This window comes from Garra rufa, chromosome 7 (genome assembly GCF_049309525.1).
Source record: "Garra rufa chromosome 7, GarRuf1.0, whole genome shotgun sequence".
Taxonomy (NCBI): Eukaryota; Metazoa; Chordata; class Actinopteri; order Cypriniformes; family Cyprinidae; genus Garra; species Garra rufa.
In genome coordinates, this window is record NC_133367.1 from 21,878,079 (window position 1) to 21,893,078 (window position 15,000).

General features: G+C 40.6%; 24 non-coding genes and 1 pseudogene across 24 annotated transcripts in view; all 25 read left to right on the plus strand.

Moving 5' to 3' along the window:
- The window catches only part of LOC141339730 (5S ribosomal RNA), a 119-nt gene extending 10 nt beyond the window's left edge, over window positions 1–109 (plus strand). The window contains exon 1 of the ribosomal RNA XR_012356305.1: window positions 1–109. This exon is cut by the window's left edge and continues 10 nt beyond it. This is a non-coding gene — a ribosomal RNA (5S ribosomal RNA).
- Window positions 110–193: 84 nt separating this feature from the next.
- LOC141339663 (5S ribosomal RNA) lies at window positions 194–312 on the plus strand. Its single transcript, XR_012356242.1, has one exon. It is a non-coding gene; the product is annotated as a 5S ribosomal RNA (ribosomal RNA).
- An 801-nt stretch (window positions 313–1,113) lies between these two features.
- LOC141339880 (5S ribosomal RNA) lies at window positions 1,114–1,232 on the plus strand. The gene has a single exon (XR_012356448.1). It is a non-coding gene; the product is annotated as a 5S ribosomal RNA (ribosomal RNA).
- Window positions 1,233–1,316: 84 nt separating this feature from the next.
- LOC141339423 (5S ribosomal RNA) lies at window positions 1,317–1,425 on the plus strand (annotated as a pseudogene).
- An 801-nt stretch (window positions 1,426–2,226) lies between these two features.
- Window positions 2,227–2,345, plus strand: LOC141339841 (5S ribosomal RNA). Its single transcript, XR_012356410.1, has one exon. It is a non-coding gene; the product is annotated as a 5S ribosomal RNA (ribosomal RNA).
- Window positions 2,346–2,429: 84 nt separating this feature from the next.
- Window positions 2,430–2,548, plus strand: LOC141339392 (5S ribosomal RNA). Its single transcript, XR_012355989.1, has one exon. It is a non-coding gene; the product is annotated as a 5S ribosomal RNA (ribosomal RNA).
- Window positions 2,549–3,349: 801 nt separating this feature from the next.
- LOC141339940 (5S ribosomal RNA) lies at window positions 3,350–3,468 on the plus strand. Its single transcript, XR_012356507.1, has one exon. It is a non-coding gene; the product is annotated as a 5S ribosomal RNA (ribosomal RNA).
- Window positions 3,469–4,269: 801 nt separating this feature from the next.
- Window positions 4,270–4,388, plus strand: LOC141339731 (5S ribosomal RNA). Its single transcript, XR_012356306.1, has one exon. It is a non-coding gene; the product is annotated as a 5S ribosomal RNA (ribosomal RNA).
- Window positions 4,389–4,472: 84 nt separating this feature from the next.
- Window positions 4,473–4,591, plus strand: LOC141339404 (5S ribosomal RNA). Its single transcript, XR_012356001.1, has one exon. It is a non-coding gene; the product is annotated as a 5S ribosomal RNA (ribosomal RNA).
- An 801-nt stretch (window positions 4,592–5,392) lies between these two features.
- On the plus strand, window positions 5,393–5,511 carry LOC141339942 (5S ribosomal RNA). Its single transcript, XR_012356508.1, has one exon. It is a non-coding gene; the product is annotated as a 5S ribosomal RNA (ribosomal RNA).
- Window positions 5,512–6,312: 801 nt separating this feature from the next.
- Window positions 6,313–6,431, plus strand: LOC141339856 (5S ribosomal RNA). The gene has a single exon (XR_012356424.1). It is a non-coding gene; the product is annotated as a 5S ribosomal RNA (ribosomal RNA).
- An 84-nt stretch (window positions 6,432–6,515) lies between these two features.
- LOC141339664 (5S ribosomal RNA) lies at window positions 6,516–6,634 on the plus strand. Its single transcript, XR_012356243.1, has one exon. It is a non-coding gene; the product is annotated as a 5S ribosomal RNA (ribosomal RNA).
- Window positions 6,635–7,435: 801 nt separating this feature from the next.
- On the plus strand, window positions 7,436–7,554 carry LOC141339416 (5S ribosomal RNA). The gene has a single exon (XR_012356012.1). It is a non-coding gene; the product is annotated as a 5S ribosomal RNA (ribosomal RNA).
- An 84-nt stretch (window positions 7,555–7,638) lies between these two features.
- Window positions 7,639–7,757, plus strand: LOC141339426 (5S ribosomal RNA). Its single transcript, XR_012356019.1, has one exon. It is a non-coding gene; the product is annotated as a 5S ribosomal RNA (ribosomal RNA).
- Window positions 7,758–8,558: 801 nt separating this feature from the next.
- On the plus strand, window positions 8,559–8,677 carry LOC141339943 (5S ribosomal RNA). The gene has a single exon (XR_012356509.1). It is a non-coding gene; the product is annotated as a 5S ribosomal RNA (ribosomal RNA).
- Window positions 8,678–9,478: 801 nt separating this feature from the next.
- LOC141339732 (5S ribosomal RNA) lies at window positions 9,479–9,597 on the plus strand. The gene has a single exon (XR_012356307.1). It is a non-coding gene; the product is annotated as a 5S ribosomal RNA (ribosomal RNA).
- Window positions 9,598–9,680: 83 nt separating this feature from the next.
- On the plus strand, window positions 9,681–9,799 carry LOC141339687 (5S ribosomal RNA). The gene has a single exon (XR_012356265.1). It is a non-coding gene; the product is annotated as a 5S ribosomal RNA (ribosomal RNA).
- An 801-nt stretch (window positions 9,800–10,600) lies between these two features.
- Window positions 10,601–10,719, plus strand: LOC141339733 (5S ribosomal RNA). Its single transcript, XR_012356308.1, has one exon. It is a non-coding gene; the product is annotated as a 5S ribosomal RNA (ribosomal RNA).
- An 84-nt stretch (window positions 10,720–10,803) lies between these two features.
- LOC141339688 (5S ribosomal RNA) lies at window positions 10,804–10,922 on the plus strand. Its single transcript, XR_012356266.1, has one exon. It is a non-coding gene; the product is annotated as a 5S ribosomal RNA (ribosomal RNA).
- Window positions 10,923–11,723: 801 nt separating this feature from the next.
- Window positions 11,724–11,842, plus strand: LOC141339881 (5S ribosomal RNA). The gene has a single exon (XR_012356449.1). It is a non-coding gene; the product is annotated as a 5S ribosomal RNA (ribosomal RNA).
- An 84-nt stretch (window positions 11,843–11,926) lies between these two features.
- LOC141339775 (5S ribosomal RNA) lies at window positions 11,927–12,045 on the plus strand. Its single transcript, XR_012356347.1, has one exon. It is a non-coding gene; the product is annotated as a 5S ribosomal RNA (ribosomal RNA).
- Window positions 12,046–12,846: 801 nt separating this feature from the next.
- Window positions 12,847–12,965, plus strand: LOC141339944 (5S ribosomal RNA). The gene has a single exon (XR_012356510.1). It is a non-coding gene; the product is annotated as a 5S ribosomal RNA (ribosomal RNA).
- An 801-nt stretch (window positions 12,966–13,766) lies between these two features.
- LOC141339882 (5S ribosomal RNA) lies at window positions 13,767–13,885 on the plus strand. The gene has a single exon (XR_012356451.1). It is a non-coding gene; the product is annotated as a 5S ribosomal RNA (ribosomal RNA).
- An 84-nt stretch (window positions 13,886–13,969) lies between these two features.
- On the plus strand, window positions 13,970–14,088 carry LOC141339777 (5S ribosomal RNA). The gene has a single exon (XR_012356349.1). It is a non-coding gene; the product is annotated as a 5S ribosomal RNA (ribosomal RNA).
- Window positions 14,089–14,889: 801 nt separating this feature from the next.
- Window positions 14,890–15,000, plus strand: part of LOC141339946 (5S ribosomal RNA) — a 119-nt gene continuing 8 nt past the window's right edge. The window contains exon 1 of the ribosomal RNA XR_012356512.1: window positions 14,890–15,000. This exon is cut by the window's right edge and continues 8 nt beyond it. This is a non-coding gene — a ribosomal RNA (5S ribosomal RNA).

Below are 15,000 nucleotides of genomic sequence, written 5' to 3' on the forward strand. Positions count from 1 at the left end.
ATATCGCGCTGAGAGCGCCCGATCTCGTCTGATCTCGGAAGCTAAGCAGCGTCGGGCCTGGTTAGTACTTGGATGGGAGACCGCCTGGGAATACCAGGTGCTGTAAGCTTTTGCCTTTTCTTCACCATTTATACAATATGCTGGCTTTTACGGAGGCTGATCTTTAAATAGCCCACTTTTTGGAGCAGCCCTCGCTTATGGCCATACCGCGCTGAGAGCGCCCGATCTCGTCTGATCTCGGAAGCTAAGCAGCGTCGGGCCTGGTTAGTACTTGGATGGGAGACCGCCTGGGAATATCAGGTGCTGTAAGCTTTTGCCTTTTCTTCACTATTTATATAATATGCTGGCTTTTAGAAAGACGTGTTTTACCGCTCTATTTATTACAATCATTTACATGTATTATAGAGTTTTAAGTGTTTTACATGTTTTTTAGGCCATTTTATTACTCTTAACATTTTAAGTGTATGTGTCTTTAATAAATGGATGGTTGGCCTGTCATGTGACTAGACACATGACAGGAAGCAGGAAGTACAACTGTATAAGAGAGCAGCATGACAAACAAAGGACAGTCACCAAACTGTTGGATTGAGGAGTTGCTAATTTTAGAGCTCACCTTTCCATTCACCACCTGCAAACTTTGGATTACACTTTCTGTGGATTGTATATACACTGGTGGACACTCACATTGGACTTATCAACACACTGGGGTTCTTGGACTGTTTTTAGGGTATGGACAAATGAACTGTATTCTTTTAACAGAGTTTACCTGTTTTTAGGGTATGGACAAATGAACTGTATTCTTTTAACAGAGTTTACCTAGTTTTATCGTGTTGTTTTAAAGTCTTTTATGTGAACCTTGTAAATACACCAAATCTATTTAAACCAATTTTCTTTTATGTCTCATTCTTTTAACCACTAGTCATCTCTCACAGTTAAATCTGACCCCATTTTAGTCTTGTAACTCGGCTGATAAGGCCGATTGTTACACTTTTATGGGAGACCGCCTGGGAATACCAGGTGCTGTAAGCTTTTGCCTTTTCTTCACTATTTATATAATATGCTGGCTTTTACGGAGGCTGATCTTTAAATAGCCCACTTTTTGGAGTAGCCCTCGCTTATTGCCATACCGCGCTGAGAGCGCCCGATCTCTTCTGATCTCGGAAGCTAAGCAGCGTCGGGCCTGGTTAGTACTTGGATGGGAGACCGCCTGGGAATACCAGGTGCTGTAAGCTTTTGCCTTTTCTTCACTATTTATATAATATGCTGGCTTTTACGGAGGCTGATCTTTAAATAGCCCACTTTTTGGAGCAGCCCTCGCTTATGGCCATACCGCGCTGAGAGCGCCCGATCTCGGAAGCTAAGCAGCGTCGGGCCTGGTTAGTACTTGGATGGGAGACCGCCTGGGAATACCAGGTGCTGTAAGCTTTTGCCTTTTCTTCACTATTTATATAATATGCTGGCTTTTAGAAAGACGTGTTTTACCGCTCTATTTATTACAATCATTTACATGTATTATAGAGTTTTAAGTGTTTTACATGTTTTTTAGGCCATTTTATTACTCTTAACATTTTAAGTGTATGTGTCTTTAATAAATGGATGGTTGGCCTGTCATGTGACTAGACACATGACAGGAAGCAGGAAGTACAACTGTATAAGAGAGCAGCATGACAAACAAAGGACAGTCACCAAACTGTTGGATTGAGGAGTTGCTAATTTTAGAGCTCACCTTTCCATTCACCACCTGCAAACTTTGGATTACACTTTCTGTGGATTGTATATACACTGGTGGACAGTCACATTGGACTTATCAACACACTGGGGTTCTTGGACTGTTTTTAGGGTATGGACAAATGAACTGTATTCTTTTAACAGAGTTTACCTGTTTTTAGGGTATGGACAAATGAACTGTATTCTTTTAACAGAGTTTACCTAGTTTTATCGTGTTGTTTTAAAGTCTTTTATGTGAACCTTGTAAATACACCAAATCTATTTAAACCAATTTTCTTTTATGTCTCATTCTTTTAACCACTAGTCATCTCTCACAGTTAAATCTGACCCCATTTTAGTCTTGTAACTCGGCTGATAAGGCCGATTGTTACACTTTTATGGGAGACCGCCTGGGAATACCAGGTGCTGTAAGCTTTTGCCTTTTCTTCACTATTTATATAATATGCTGGCTTTTACGGAGGCTGATCTTTAAATAGCCCACTTTTTGGAGCTGCCCTCGCTTATGGCCATACCGCGCTGAGAGCGCCCGATCTCGTCTGATCTCGGAAGCTAAGCAGCATCGGGCCTGGTTAGTACTTGGATGGGAGACCGCCTGGGAATACCAGGTGCTGTAAGCTTTTGCCTTTTCTTCACTATTTATATAATATGCTGGCTTTTACGGAGGCTGATCTTTAAATAGCCCACTTTTTGGAGCAGCCCTCGCTTATGGCCATACCGCGCTGAGAGCGCCCGATCTCGTCTGATCTCGGAAGCTAAGCAGCGTCGGGCCTGGTTAGTACTTGGATGGGAGACCGCCTGGGAATACCAGGTGCTGTAAGCTTTTGCCTTTTCTTCACTATTTATATAATATGCTGGCTTTTAGAAAGACGTGTTTTACCGCTCTATTTATTACAATCATTTACATGTATTATAGAGTTTTAAGTGTTTTACATGTTTTTTAGGCCATTTTATTACTCTTAACATTTTAAGTGTATGTGTCTTTAATAAATGGATGGTTGGCCTGTCATGTGACTAGACACATGACAGGAAGCAGGAAGTACAACTGTATAAGAGAGCAGCATGACAAACAAAGGACAGTCGCCAAACTGTTGGATTGAGGAGTTGCTAATTTTAGAGCTCACCTTTCCATTCACCACCTGCAAACTTTGGATTACACTTTCTGTGGATTGTATATACACTGGTGGACACTCACATTGGACTTATCAACACACTGGGGTTCTTGGACTGTTTTTAGGGTATGGACAAATGAACTGTATTCTTTTAACAGAGTTTACCTGTTTTTAGGGTATGGACAAATGAACTGTATTCTTTTAACAGAGTTTACCTAGTTTTATCGTGTTGTTTTAAAGTCTTTTATGTGAACCTTGTAAATACACCAAATCTATTTAAACCAATTTTCTTTTATGTCTCATTCTTTTAACCACTAGTCATCTCTCACAGTTAAATCTGACCCCATTTTAGTCTTGTAACTCGGCTGATAAGGCCGATTGTTACACTTTTATGGGAGACCGCCTGGGAATACCAGTTGCTGTAAGCTTTTGCCTTTTCTTCACTATTTATATAATATGCTGGCTTTTACGGAGGCTGATCTTTAAATAGCCCACTTTTTGGAGCAGCCCTCGCTTATGGCCATACCGCGCTGAGAGCGCCCGATCTCGTCTGATCTCGGAAGCTAAACAGCGTCGGGCCTGGTTAGTACTTGGATAGGAGACCGCCTGGGAATACCAGGTGCTGTAAGCTTTTGCCTTTTCTTCACTATTTATATAATATGCTGGCTTTTAGAAAGACGTGTTTTACCGCTCTATTTATTACAATCATTTACATGTATTATAGAGTGTTAAGTGTTTTACATGTTTTTTAGGCCATTTTATTACTCTTAACATTTTAAGTGTATGTGTCTTTAATAAATGGATGGTTGGCCTGTCATGTGACTAGACACATGACAGGAAGCAGGAAGTACAACTGTATAAGAGAGCAGCATGACAAACAAAGGACAGTCACCAAACTGTTGGATTGAGGAGTTGCTAATTTTAGAGCTCACCTTTCCATTCACCACCTGCAAACTTTGGATTACACTTTCTGTGGATTGTATATACACTGGTGGACACTCACATTGGACTTATCAACACACTGGGGTTCTTGGACTGTTTTTAGGGTATGGACAAATGAACTGTATTCTTTTAACAGAGTTTACCTGTTTTTAGGGTATGGACAAATGAACTGTATTCTTTTAACAGAGTTTACCTAGTTTTATCGTGTTGTTTTAAAGTCTTTTATGTGAACCTTGTAAATACACCAAATCTATTTAAACCAATTTTCTTTTATGTCTCATTCTTTTAACCACTAGTCATCTCTCACAGTTAAATCTGACCCCATTTTAGTCTTGTAACTCGGCTGATAAGGCCGATTGTTACACTTTTACGGGAGACCGCCTGGGAATACCAGGTGCTGTAAGCTTTTGCCTTTTCTTCACTATTTATATAATATGCTGGCTTTTACGGAGGCTGATCTTTAAATAGCCCACTTTTTGGAGCAGCCCTCGCTTATGGCCATATCGCGCTGAGAGCGCCCGATCTCGTCTGATCTCGGAAGCTAAGCAGCGTCGGGCCTGGTTAGTACTTGGATGGGAGACCGCCTGGGAATACCAGGTGCTGTAAGCTTTTGCCTTTTCTTCACTATTTATATAATATGCTGGCTTTTACGGAGGCTGATCTTTAAATAGCCCACTTTTTGGAGCAGCCCTCGCTTATGGCCATACCGCGCTGAGAGCGCCCGATCTCGTCTGATCTCGGAAGCTAAGCAGCGTCGGGCCTGGTTAGTACTTGGATGGGAGACCGCCTGGGAATACCAGGTGCTGTAAGCTTTTGCCTTTTCTTCACTATTTATATAATATGCTGGCTTTTAGAAAGACGTGTTTTACCGCTCTATTTATTACAATCATTTACATGTATTATAGAGTTTTAAGTGTTTTACATGTTTTTTAGGCCATTTTATTACTCTTAACATTTTAAGTGTATGTGTCTTTAATAAATGGATGGTTGGCCTGTCATGTGACTAGACACATGACAGGAAGCAGGAAGTACAACTGTATAAGAGAGCAGCATGACAAACAAAGGACAGTCGCCAAACTGTTGGATTGAGGAGTTGCTAATTTTAGAGCTCACCTTTCCATTCACCACCTGCAAACTTTGGATTACACTTTCTGTGGATTGTATATACACTGGTGGACACTCACATTGGACTTATCAACACACTGGGGTTCTTGGACTGTTTTTAGGGTATGGACAAATTAACTGTATTCTTTTAACAGAGTTTACCTGTTTTTAGGGTATGGACAAATGAACTGTATTCTTTTAACAGAGTTTACCTAGTTTTATCGTGTTGTTTTAAAGTCTTTTATGTGAACCTTGTAAATACACCAAATCTATTTAAACCAATTTTCTTTTATGTCTCATTCTTTTAACCACTAGTCATCTCTCACAGTTAAATCTGACCCCATTTTAGTCTTGTAACTCGGCTGATAAGGCCGATTGTTACACTTTTATGGGAGACCGCCTGGGAATACCAGTTGCTGTAAGCTTTTGCCTTTTCTTCACTATTTATATAATATGCTGGCTTTTACGGAGGCTGATCTTTAAATAGCCCACTTTTTGGAGCAGCCCTCGCTTATGGCCATACCGCGCTGAGAGCGCCCGATCTCGTCTGATCTCGGAAGCTAAACAGCGTCGGGCCTGGTTAGTACTTGGATAGGAGACCGCCTGGGAATACCAGGTGCTGTAAGCTTTTGCCTTTTCTTCACTATTTATATAATATGCTGGCTTTTAGAAAGACGTGTTTTACCGCTCTATTTATTACAATCATTTACATGTATTATAGAGTGTTAAGTGTTTTACATGTTTTTTAGGCCATTTTATTACTCTTAACATTTTAAGTGTATGTGTCTTTAATAAATGGATGGTTGGCCTGTCATGTGACTAGACACATGACAGGAAGCAGGAAGTACAACTGTATAAGAGAGCAGCATGACAAACAAAGGACAGTCACCAAACTGTTGGATTGAGGAGTTGCTAATTTTAGAGCTCACCTTTCCATTCACCACCTGCAAACTTTGGATTACACTTTCTGTGGATTGTATATACACTGGTGGACACTCACATTGGACTTATCAACACACTGGGGTTCTTGGACTGTTTTTAGGGTATGGACAAATGAACTGTATTCTTTTAACAGAGTTTACCTGTTTTTAGGGTATGGACAAATGAACTGTATTCTTTTAACAGAGTTTACCTAGTTTTATCGTGTTGTTTTAAAGTCTTTTATGTGAACCTTGTAAATACACCAAATCTATTTAAACCAATTTTCTTTTATGTCTCATTCTTTTAACCACTAGTCATCTCTCACAGTTAAATCTGACCCCATTTTAGTCTTGTAACTCGGCTGATAAGGCCGATTGTTACACTTTTACGGGAGACCGCCTGGGAATACCAGGTGCTGTAAGCTTTTGCCTTTTCTTCACTATTTATATAATATGCTGGCTTTTACGGAGGCTGATCTTTAAATAGCCCACTTTTTGGAGCAGCCCTCGCTTATGGCCATATCGCGCTGAGAGCGCCCGATCTCGTCTGATCTCGGAAGCTAAGCAGCGTCGGGCCTGGTTAGTACTTGGATGGGAGACCGCCTGGGAATGCCAGGTGCTGTAAGCTTTTGCCTTTTCTTCACCATTTATACAATATGCTGGCTTTTACGGAGGCTGATCTTTAAATAGCCCACTTTTTGGAGCAGCCCTCGCTTATGGCCATACCGCGCTGAGAGCGCCCGATCTCGTCTGATCTCGGAAGCTAAGCAGCGTCGGGCCTGGTTAGTACTTGGATGGGAGACCGCCTGGGAATATCAGGTGCTGTAAGCTTTTGCCTTTTCTTCACTATTTATATAATATGCTGGCTTTTAGAAAGACGTGTTTTACCGCTCTATTTATTACAATCATTTACATGTATTATAGAGTTTTAAGTGTTTTACATGTTTTTTAGGCCATTTTATTACTCTTAACATTTTAAGTGTATGTGTCTTTAATAAATGGATGGTTGGCCTGTCATGTGACTAGACACATGACAGGAAGCAGGAAGTACAACTGTATAAGAGAGCAGCATGACAAACAAAGGACAGTCACCAAACTGTTGGATTGAGGAGTTGCTAATTTTAGAGCTCACCTTTCCATTCACCACCTGCAAACTTTGGATTACACTTTCTGTGGATTGTATATACACTGGTGGACACTCACATTGGACTTATCAACACACTGGGGTTCTTGGACTGTTTTTAGGGTATGGACAAATGAACTGTATTCTTTTAACAGAGTTTACCTGTTTTTAGGGTATGGACAAATGAACTGTATTCTTTTAACAGAGTTTACCTAGTTTTATCGTGTTGTTTTAAAGTCTTTTATGTGAACCTTGTAAATACACCAAATCTATTTAAACCAATTTTCTTTTATGTCTCATTCTTTTAACCACTAGTCATCTCTCACAGTTAAATCTGACCCCATTTTAGTCTTGTAACTCGGCTGATAAGGCCGATTGTTACACTTTTATGGGAGACCGCCTGGGAATACCAGGTGCTGTAAGCTTTTGCCTTTTCTTCACTATTTATATAATATGCTGGCTTTTACGGAGGCTGATCTTTAAATAGCCCACTTTTTGGAGCAGCCCTCGCTTATGGCCATACCGCGCTGAGAGCGCCCGATCTCGTCTGATCTCGGAAGCTAAGCAGCGTCGGGCCTGGTTAGTACTTGGATGGGAGACCGCCTGGGAATACCAGGTGCTGTAAGCTTTTGCCTTTTCTTCACTATTTATATAATATGCTGGCTTTTACGGAGGCTGATCTTTAAATAGCCCACTTTTTGGAGCAGCCCTCGCTTATGGCCATACCGCGCTGAGAGCGCCCGATCTCGTCTGATCTCGGAAGCTAAGCAGCGTCGGGCCTGGTTAGTACTTGGATGGGAGACCGCCTGGGAATACCAGGTGCTGTAAGCTTTTGCCTTTTCTTCACTATTTATATAATATGCTGGCTTTTAGAAAGACGTGTTTTACCGCTCTATTTATTACAATCATTTACATGTATTATAGAGTTTTAAGTGTTTTACATGTTTTTTAGGCCATTTTATTACTCTTAACATTTTAAGTGTATGTGTCTTTAATAAATGGATGGTTGGCCTGTCATGTGACTAGACACATGACAGGAAGCAGGAAGTACAACTGTATAAGAGAGCAGCATGACAAACAAAGGACAGTCACCAAACTGTTGGATTGAGGAGTTGCTAATTTTAGAGCTCACCTTTCCATTCACCACCTGCAAACTTTGGATTACACTTTCTGTGGATTGTATATACACTGGTGGACAGTCACATTGGACTTATCAACACACTGGGGTTCTTGGACTGTTTTTAGGGTATGGACAAATGAACTGTATTCTTTTAACAGAGTTTACCTGTTTTTAGGGTATGGACAAATGAACTGTATTCTTTTAACAGAGTTTACCTAGTTTTATCGTGTTGTTTTAAAGTCTTTTATGTGAACCTTGTAAATACACCAAATCTATTTAAACCAATTTTCTTTTATGTCTCATTCTTTTAACCACTAGTCATCTCTCACAGTTAAATCTGACCCCATTTTAGTCTTGTAACTCGGCTGATAAGGCCGATTGATACACTTTTATGGGAGACCGCCTGGGAATACCAGGTGCTGTAAGCTTTTGCCTTTTCTTCACTATTTATATAATATGCTGGCTTTTACGGAGGCTGATCTTTAAATAGCCCACTTTTTGGAGCTGCCCTCGCTTATGGCCATACCGCGCTGAGAGCGCCCGATCTCGTCTGATCTCGGAAGCTAAACAGCGTCGGGCCTGGTTAGTACTTGGATAGGAGACCGCCTGGGAATACCAGGTGCTGTAAGCTTTTGCCTTTTCTTCACTATTTATATAATATGCTGGCTTTTAGAAAGACGTGTTTTACCGCTCTATTTATTACAATCATTTACATGTATTATAGAGTTTTAAGTGTTTTACATGTTTTTTAGGCCATTTTATTACTCTTAACATTTTAAGTGTATGTGTCTTTAATAAATGGATGGTTGGCCTGTCATGTGACTAGACACATGACAGGAAGCAGGAAGTACAACTGTATAAGAGAGCAGCATGACAAACAAAGGACAGTCACCAAACTGTTGGATTGAGGAGTTGCTAATTTTAGAGCTCACCTTTCCATTCACCACCTGCAAACTTTGGATTACACTTTCTGTTGATTGTATATACACTGGTGGACACTCACATTGGACTTATCAACACACTGGGGTTCTTGGACTGTTTTTAGGGTATGGACAAATGAACTGTATTCTTTTAACAGAGTTTACCTGTTTTTAGGGTATGGACAAATGAACTGTATTCTTTTAACAGAGTTTACCTAGTTTTATCGTGTTGTTTTAAAGTCTTTTATGTGAACCTTGTAAATACACCAAATCTATTTAAACCAATTTTCTTTTATGTCTCATTCTTTTAACCACTAGTCATCTCTCACAGTTAAATCTGACCCCATTTTAGTCTTGTAACTCGGCTGATAAGGCCGATTGTTACACTTTTACGGGAGACCGCCTGGGAATACCAGGTGCTGTAAGCTTTTGCCTTTTCTTCACTATTTATATAATATGCTGGCTTTTACGGAGGCTGATCTTTAAATAACCCACTTTTTGGAGCAGCCCTCGCTTATGGCCATATCGCGCTGAGAGCGCCCGATCTCGTCTGATCTCGGAAGCTAAGCAGCGTCGGGCCTGGTTAGTACTTGGATGGGAGACCGCCTGGGAATACCAGGTGCTGTAAGCTTTTGCCTTTTCTTCACCATTTATACAATATGCTGGCTTTTACGGAGGCTGATCTTTAAATAGCCCACTTTTTGGAGCACCCTCGCTTATGGCCATACCGCGCTGAGAGCGCCCGATCTCGTCTGATCTCGGAAGCTAAGCAGCGTCGGGCCTGGTTAGTACTTGGATGGGAGACCGCCTGGGAATATCAGGTGCTATAAGCTTTTGCCTTTTCTTCACTATTTATATAATATGCTGGCTTTTAGAAAGACGTGTTTTACCGCTCTATTTATTACAATCATTTACATGTATTATAGAGTTTTAAGTGTTTTACATGTTTTTTAGGCCATTTTATTACTCTTAACATTTTAAGTGTATGTGTCTTTAATAAATGGATGGTTGGCCTGTCATGTGACTAGACACATGACAGGAAGCAGGAAGTACAACTGTATAAGAGAGCAGCATGACAAACAAAGGACAGTCACCAAACTGTTGGATTGAGGAGTTGCTAATTTTAGAGCTCACCTTTCCATTCACCACCTGCAAACTTTGGATTACACTTTCTGTGGATTGTATATACACTGGTGGACACTCACATTGGACTTATCAACACACTGGGGTTCTTGGACTGTTTTTAGGGTATGGACAAATGAACTGTATTCTTTTAACAGAGTTTACCTGTTTTTAGGGTATGGACAAATGAACTGTATTCTTTTAACAGAGTTTACCTAGTTTTATCGTGTTGTTTTAAAGTCTTTTATGTGAACCTTGTAAATACACCAAATCTATTTAAACCAATTTTCTTTTATGTCTCATTCTTTTAACCACTAGTCATCTCTCACAGTTAAATCTGACCCCATTTTAGTCTTGTAACTCGGCTGATAAGGCCGATTGTTACACTTTTACGGGAGACCGCCTGGGAATACCAGGTGCTGTAAGCTTTTGCCTTTTCTTCACTATTTATATAATATGCTGGCTTTTACGGAGGCTGATCTTTAAATAGCCCACTTTTTGGAGCAGCCCTCGCTTATGGCCATATCGCGCTGAGAGCGCCCGATCTCGTCTGATCTCGGAAGCTAAGCAGCGTCGGGCCTGGTTAGTACTTGGATGGGAGACCGCCTGGGAATACCAGGTGCTGTAAGCTTTTGCCTTTTCTTCACCATTTATACAATATGCTGGCTTTTACGGAGGCTGATCTTTAAATAGCCCACTTTTTGGAGCAGCCCTAGCTTATGGCCATACCGCGCTGAGAGCGCCCGATCTCGTCTGATCTCGGAAGCTAAGCAGCGTCGGGCCTGGTTAGTACTTGGATGGGAGACCGCCTGGGAATATCAGGTGCTATAAGCTTTTGCCTTTTCTTCACTATTTATATAATATGCTGGCTTTTAGAAAGACGTGTTTTACCGCTCTATTTATTACAATCATTTACATGTATTATAGAGTTTTAAGTGTTTTACATGTTTTTTAGGCCATTTTATTACTCTTAACATTTTAAGTGTATGTGTCTTTAATAAATGGATGGTTGGCCTGTCATGTGACTAGACACATGACAGGAAGCAGGAAGTACAACTGTATAAGAGAGCAGCATGACAAACAAAGGACAGTAACCAAACTGTTGGATTGAGGAGTTGCTAATTTTAGAGCTCACCTTTCCATTCACCAACTGCAAACTTTGGATTACACTTTCTGTGGATTGTATATACACTGGTGGACACTCACATTGGACTTATCAACACACTGGGGTTCTTGGACTGTTTTTAGGGTATGGACAAATGAACTGTATTCTTTTAACAGAGTTTACCTGTTTTTAGGGTATGGACAAATGAACTGTATTCTTTTAACAGAGTTTACCTAGTTTTATCGTGTTGTTTTAAAGTCTTTTATGTGAACCTTGTAAATACACCAAATCTATTTAAACCAATTTTCTTTTATGTCTCATTCTTTTAACCACTAGTCATCTCTCACAGTTAAATCTGACCCCATTTTAGTCTTGTAACTCGGCTGATAAGGCCGATTGTTACACTTTTATGGGAGACCGCCTGGGAATACCAGGTGCTGTAAGCTTTTGCCTTTTCTTCACTATTTATATAATATGCTGGCTTTTACGGAGGCTGATCTTTAAATAGCCCACTTTTTGGAGCAGCCCTCGCTTATTGCCATACCGCGCTGAGAGCGCCCGATCTCTTCTGATCTCGGAAGCTAAGCAGCGTCGGGCCTGGTTAGTACTTGGATGGGAGACCGCCTGGGAATACCAGGTGCTGTAAGCTTTTGCCTTTTCTTCACTATTTATATAATATGCTGGCTTTTACGGAGGCTGATCTTTAAATAGCCCACTTTTTGGAGCAGCCCTCGCTTATGGCCATACCGCGCTGAGAGCGCCCGATCTCGTCTGATCTCGGAAGCTAAGCAGCGTCGGGCCTGGTTAGTACTTGGATGGGAGACCGCCTGGGAATACCAGGTGCTGTCAGCTTTTGCCTTTTCTTCACTATTTATATAATATGCTGGCTTTTAGAAAGACGTGTTTTACCGCTCTATTTATTACAATCATTTACATGTATTATAGAGTTTTAAGTGTTTTACATGTTTTTTAGGCCATTTTATTACTCTTAACATTTTAAGTGTATGTGTCTTTAATAAATGGATGGTTGGCCTGTCATGTGACTAGACACATGACAGGAAGCAGGAAGTACAACTGTATAAGAGAGCAGCATGACAAACAAAGGACAGTCACCAAACTGTTGGATTGAGGAGTTGCTAATTTTAGAGCTCACCTTTCCATTCACCACCTGCAAACTTTGGATTACACTTTCTGTGGATTGTATATACACTGGTGGACAGTCACATTGGACTTATCAACACACTGGGGTTCTTGGACTGTTTTTAGGGTATGGACAAATGAACTGTATTCTTTTAACAGAGTTTACCTGTTTTTAGGGTATGGACAAATGAACTGTATTCTTTTAACAGAGTTTACCTAGTTTTATCGTGTTGTTTTAAAGTCTTTTATGTGAACCTTGTAAATACACCAAATCTATTTAAACCAATTTTCTTTTATGTCTCATTCTTTTAACCACTAGTCATCTCTCACAGTTAAATCTGACCCCATTTTAGTCTTGTAACTCGGCTGATAAGGCCGATTGATACACTTTTATGGGAGACCGCCTGGGAATACCAGGTGCTGTAAGCTTTTGCCTTTTCTTCACTATTTATATAATATGCTGGCTTTTACGGAGGCTGATCTTTAAATAGCCCACTTTTTGGAGCTGCCCTCGCTTATGGCCATACCGCGCTGAGAGCGCCCGATCTCGTCTGATCTCGGAAGCTAAACAGCGTCGGGCCTGGTTAGTACTTGGATAGGAGACCGCCTGGGAATACCAGGTGCTGTAAGCTTTTGCCTTTTCTTCACTATTTATATAATATGCTGGCTTTTAGAAAGACGTGTTTTACCGCTCTATTTATTACAATCATTTACATGTATTATAGAGTTTTAAGTGTTTTACATGTTTTTTAGGCCATTTTATTACTCTTAACATTTTAAGTGTATGTGTCTTTAATAAATGGATGGTTGGCCTGTCATGTGACTAGACACATGACAGGAAGCAGGAAGTACAACTGTATAAGAGAGCAGCATGACAAACAAAGGACAGTCACCAAACTGTTGGATTGAGGAGTTGCTAATTTTAGAGCTCACCTTTCCATTCACCACCTGCAAACTTTGGATTACACTTTCTGTGGATTGTATATACACTGGTGGACAGTCACATTGGACTTATCAACACACTGGGGTTCTTGGACTGTTTTTAGGGTATGGACAAATGAACTGTATTCTTTTAACAGAGTTTACCTGTTTTTAGGGTATGGACAAATGAACTGTATTCTTTTAACAGAGTTTACCTAGTTTTATCGTGTTGTTTTAAAGTCTTTTATGTGAACCTTGTAAATACACCAAATCTATTTAAACCAATTTTCTTTTATGTCTCATTCTTTTAACCACTAGTCATCTCTCACAGTTAAATCTGACCCCATTTTAGTCTTGTAACTCGGCTGATAAGGCCGATTGTTACACTTTTATGGGAGACCGCCTGGGAATACCAGGTGCTGTAAGCTTTTGCCTTTTCTTCACTATTTATATAATATGCTGGCTTTTACGGAGGCTGATCTTTAAATAGCCCACTTTTTGGAGCAGCCCTCGCTTATTGCCATACCGCGCTGAGAGCGCCCGATCTCTTCTGATCTCGGAAGCTAAGCAGCGTCGGGCCTGGTTAGTACTTGGATGGGAGACCGCCTGGGAATACCAGGTGCTGTAAGCTTTTGCCTTTTCTTCACTATTTATATAATATGCTGGCTTTTACGGAGGCTGATCTTTAAATAGCCCACTTTTTGGAGCAGCCCTCGCTTATGGCCATACCGCGCTGAGAGCGCCCGATCTCGTCTGATCTCGGAAGCTAAGCAGCGTCGGGCCTGGTTAGTACTTGGATGGGAGACCGCCTGGGAATACCAGGTGCTGTCAGCTTTTGCCTTTTCTTCACTATTTATATAATATGCTGGCTTTTAGAAAGACGTGTTTTACCGCTCTATTTATTACAATCATTTACATGTATTATAGAGTTTTAAGTGTTTTACATGTTTTTTAGGCCATTTTATTACTCTTAACATTTTAAGTGTATGTGTCTTTAATAAATGGATGGTTGGCCTGTCATGTGACTAGACACATGACAGGAAGCAGGAAGTACAACTGTATAAGAGAGCAGCATGACAAACAAAGGACAGTCACCAAACTGTTGGATTGAGGAGTTGCTAATTTTAGAGCTCACCTTTCCATTCACCACCTGCAAACTTTGGATTACACTTTCTGTGGATTGTATATACACTGGTGGACAGTCACATTGGACTTATCAACACACTGGGGTTCTTGGACTGTTTTTAGGGTATGGACAAATGAACTGTATTCTTTTAACAGAGTTTACCTGTTTTTAGGGTATGGACAAATGAACTGTATTCTTTTAACAGAGTTTACCTAGTTTTATCGTGTTGTTTTAAAGTCTTTTATGTGAACCTTGTAAATACACCAAATCTATTTAAACCAATTTTCTTTTATGTCTCATTCTTTTAACCACTAGTCATCTCTCACAGTTAAATCTGACCCCATTTTAGTCTTGTAACTCGGCTGATAAGGCCGATTGATACACTTTTATGGGAGACCGCCTGGGAATACCAGGTGCTGTAAGCTTTTGCCTTTTCTTCACTATTTATATAATATGCTGGCTTTTACGGAGGCTGATCTTTAAATAGCCCACTTTTTGGAGCTGCCCTCGCTTATGGCCATACCGCGCTGAGAGCGCCCGATCTCGTCTGATCTCGGAAGCTAAACAGCGTCGGGCCTGGTTAGTACTTGGATAGGAGACCGCCTGGGAATACCAGGTGC